Source organism: Meleagris gallopavo, chromosome 5 (assembly GCF_000146605.3).
Source record: "Meleagris gallopavo isolate NT-WF06-2002-E0010 breed Aviagen turkey brand Nicholas breeding stock chromosome 5, Turkey_5.1, whole genome shotgun sequence".
NCBI classification, from domain to species: Eukaryota; Metazoa; Chordata; class Aves; order Galliformes; family Phasianidae; genus Meleagris; species Meleagris gallopavo.
The window spans coordinates 37,306,029-37,309,733 of NC_015015.2; the positions used below are offsets into that span (position 1 = coordinate 37,306,029).

The 3,705-nt window shown below is 49.9% G+C and overlaps 1 protein-coding gene across 1 annotated transcript in view; it reads left to right on the top strand.

Annotated features, from left to right (window-relative positions):
* The first annotated feature begins 34 nt into the window (after nucleotides 1–34).
* JDP2 (Jun dimerization protein 2) overlaps nucleotides 35–3,705 on the top strand; it is a 39,312-nt gene continuing 35,641 nt past the window's right edge. Inside the window, exon 1 of the mRNA XM_010711742.3 lies at nucleotides 35–142. The gene's annotated coding sequence lies outside the window, so the exon portion shown is untranslated. The remainder of the gene's footprint in view (nucleotides 143–3,705) is intronic.

Consider the following 3,705-nt stretch of genomic DNA (forward strand, 5'->3'; position numbering starts at 1 on the left):
GCTGGACGCCCGGCCTTACGGCCGCCGCGCGTCCCTGCGGCCCCGCGGGAATGCTGCCTGCCCGGTGCTTAACTTCGTTCCTCGCCTTTCGCCGCTCCCTGCTGCTGCCGAGGAAGCTGAGCGCTGACGGAGGAAGGCGGAGGTAACTCGCCGTGTGTGAGCGCTATTTGAATCGCGGCGCTGCGAGCCCGGGCGCCGATCCCCAGCGGGTGGAGCGGGAGCGGGTTGTGCGGGATGCTGGGCTGGATTTTGAGCATCTCTAGCAATGGAAGTTTCCGCGGCCTGGCCGGGCAACTTAGTCCAGTGTCCGACCGTCCTTATGGTGCTTATGATAAAAAATGGGATGCTGGGGAGGTGCCTGTATTTCTCCACTGTGTTCCCAAACTTTTTCAAATTCCCGTAGGTGCTTCCTTGGGGTAGGACCGGGTAGAGACAGGCAGGCTTTTCGTAGAAAGGATATGTTGTTGATACGTGGCCAGACTTGTCCTTGGAGATTTTTGTGTGGCTGTGTATCAGCTGTGCAGTCTGAAAATTGACATAATTTCTGATGAGATCTCTTGTGTTTAATCCTCTCAAATATGTGTAGTGCTGATCTTGGGTGTAGTTTGTCTAATGAAACTTTGGACAAGATGATCCCGTAAATGACATGCAGATTTGGGTGCCCAGCAGCCTCCCGTCAGATTTTGCCCTAGGAAATGGTAGAAAGTCTGTGAGAAAGATCATGGGGCTGGGATCTGGCACCTGGGAGAAGTGCTGAGGGGACTTGGGCTCCCATTGGCTGTGCTAAGCAGGGGAAGATATTTGCTTTTGCTTATTTTGCTAAGTCTGTTTTTTGATTCTCTGAACCATACCTGCAGGAAGGACTTAAAGAGACGTTGGGCCAGTGACAGAGCCCATAGCTGAATGGCTGGAAGCATTAGTATGCTGCCAGGGAGATGTTCAGGTGGCACTCAGGTTGAAGGGCTGTTTGATATGGAGGAGGCTGTTGTGCTATGCGTATAAGCTAGGGGTGACTTCTAAAGTAAAACAAAACAAAACAAAAAAACAACAGGAAAACATAGCCATGCAGGAAGGAACATCAACACTTTCTGCACTGCCATGAAGTTATTTGTGCCAGTTCTGCAAAATGAATAGTGAGAGAAAATGTACGTCCACATATGGCTCATGATACTGATATGTAATCTTTTGAACCTGGAATGAAAATCCTTGTGTGGCAAGAGGGGAGTTAGGAGTACGGCATGAGTAAGAGTTTGGGTCGTTATACAGTAGAGTCTTCTGCTCTGTGAGCAGCAGCACTGCAGCCAGCTCAGAAAAAGTAACTTGCCTTTACTTCTTTCACACAAGAGGGAAGGCACATTGGCAGCACTTGTGAGCCCAGCACGGGCCTGTTGCTGCTGCCGCCACTGATGGCTGGGACTTTTATGTGGTTGAAAAGCAGGCAGGGAACAGACAGTGAGAGCAACTTGGGAATAGCTTTGGAGAGCGAAGGAGAGTGAGGCATCCAGAAGCACAGCCGTGCCAAGCTTTGAATGGTAACCTCCTGAAAATGCAAAGGTCCATCCAATGCCTACTGACTGCAGTGTGATACACTTGGTGCTTTGCCAGGTCTGTAATTGCTACAATGTGCTCTAGTTATTCTGGTCTCTTTGCTCTCACCAAAGACACATTTACAGGTGTTGATCTGGTCTCCTGGCTTCCTTTGTACCTTTGTACCAGTCTCTTACATCCGCTTTCTCACTATGCAGGTCGGAGGACCAAAATAGTTATAGGTGGAGATGTGTTCACTTTGTTGTGCTTCTTGGATTAATGGATCAGTGGTGTTCTGAGTGGTCCATGGAGGTCTCCCTTCAGAAACAGTGTAATTCATTTCATGGTTTTCTTTTCTCAAAGGGGAGAATGCTAAAATTCAGTATGTAGAAAGCAGAGCATTGGGAATCCTGGTGCTTGCTATCAGCTGTGCAATGGCAACTGCTGAGCTTGTGATGGTGGTTAATGTCCTGGGTTCAAAAAGAAAGAGCTTAGCAGTTGTGCAGCTGTGGAGCCCTGCCTTGTCCTACGTGCCTTGCTCTGTCTGATCTGAAGACCTTCAGAACAGTACTGCAGACATAATGAAATATACAGGCAGTAACAATCACCATCTCTTGTTCTGTTCATCCTGGCAGCAGCGGCCTTTCGCTGTGTTGAGTTCCTTGTGAGTGAAGGGTGTTAGCCCTGGGGAAGCTGTCCTTGTCTGAGGACTGTCAAACACTGCCCTTTCATTTGGTGGGAGCCCTGACCTTGGAGCTGCAGAGCTGTAGATGGTTTCTGCAGAGTGATCTTAATAATATGACTTTGTTTAGAAGGTCTAACAGCTGAAATACTTGGGGAGTCTCGCCTTTTGCACAGCTTTCCCTGTAAGATCCCCCTGCTAATGCCTCTGCCTGAATCCTCTGGTACCCCAGCTAGCTCCTGTCAGAGACTGAGAAGCTGGACCCAGGAGTTTGGCTGAACACAGGGAACAAGTTTATCATTTGCTTCCCTCTGCATGGCAGTCTTTCTGCTGGCAGGCAAGGTGTTAAAGTACAAGCTTCGTAGCCATCACTGATTCTACCTCGCACTTTTTTCTTTTCTTTGGAAGCCTCATGTGCAAAATCTTGCACTGTGCCTTTCAACTCAGGCTCTGGATCAAGTCTTGCAAAGATTGGGTGCAGCTGCAAGACTCCTGGAGGGATTTTTATTCTCACATCAGATAAAGTTGGGGTAAAAAAAAAAAAAGGGTAAATCACAGAGCCAGCAACTTTCTTGGCGTCTCTGGGATTGCTGCTCCTCCTGCCCCTCCGGCCTTCAGAAATGCATTCGGCAGAGCTGCCCGCACAGCAAAACAAATGCATCCCAAACCAAAACAAACAGAGTTGGGTGTTGGTAGCGAATGGGCCAACATCATGTGCTGGCGTCATCTCTGCCCACTGCCAGCATGTTGTCATAGGAACAGCTGGATTATTTTACAATCCAGCTGTGGAGCCAATTCTCTAAAGGAATAGCCTGGAGGGAGGAGAGGGGCGGGCAAAAGGGAGCATTGCTGCATTTTCTGGTAAGTGAAGGGAGGAGGAGTATTAATGGAGAGAGGAAGGGAGGGATTATAAGTGAGTGCCATCTGTCATAGCCTGAAACCACAACCAGTCATTTCCAGATAACTGACTCTGTATTGTTAGCTGGATCTGGGAAGTAAGAGCTGCTCTGTGGGAGAAGGGGTGAGGATAAAAGGAAATCTTGTCCTGCGGTGGCCATGGCTTGCAGCTGTGCAGTGTGCTGTGCACCTGCACTGCGCCCCACCACCCCAGAAGGTTGAAGCTGATTAAGTAATGGCTTCTCACTCACCCAGAAAAAGATTCACGGCCATTTCTCTTGCACTCTCGGGACATTTGGTGCTGTGTTTCTTCTCCGTGAGCTCCTTGGATTGTGTTTGGAGTCTGCAGAGCACCGAGGGCATTGTAGACACCTGAGCAGAGGCTTAGTCTTGGTGCTCGTGAGGGCTGTTGTAGTAAAGGGAGCGCTCCTGGGCTGATGGCAGGAGGTCTGTCCTTCAGCTGAGCTCTGGACCTCGTGATTCAGCAAGTCCCACTGTTTTTCCCAGAATCGCAGGGCTTAGAAGGGACTTCTGGAGAACATCGAGTCCGGCGGCGGCCGGTAGGTGGTGCGGCCGAGCTCCGCGTCTCGGCTTGCTGC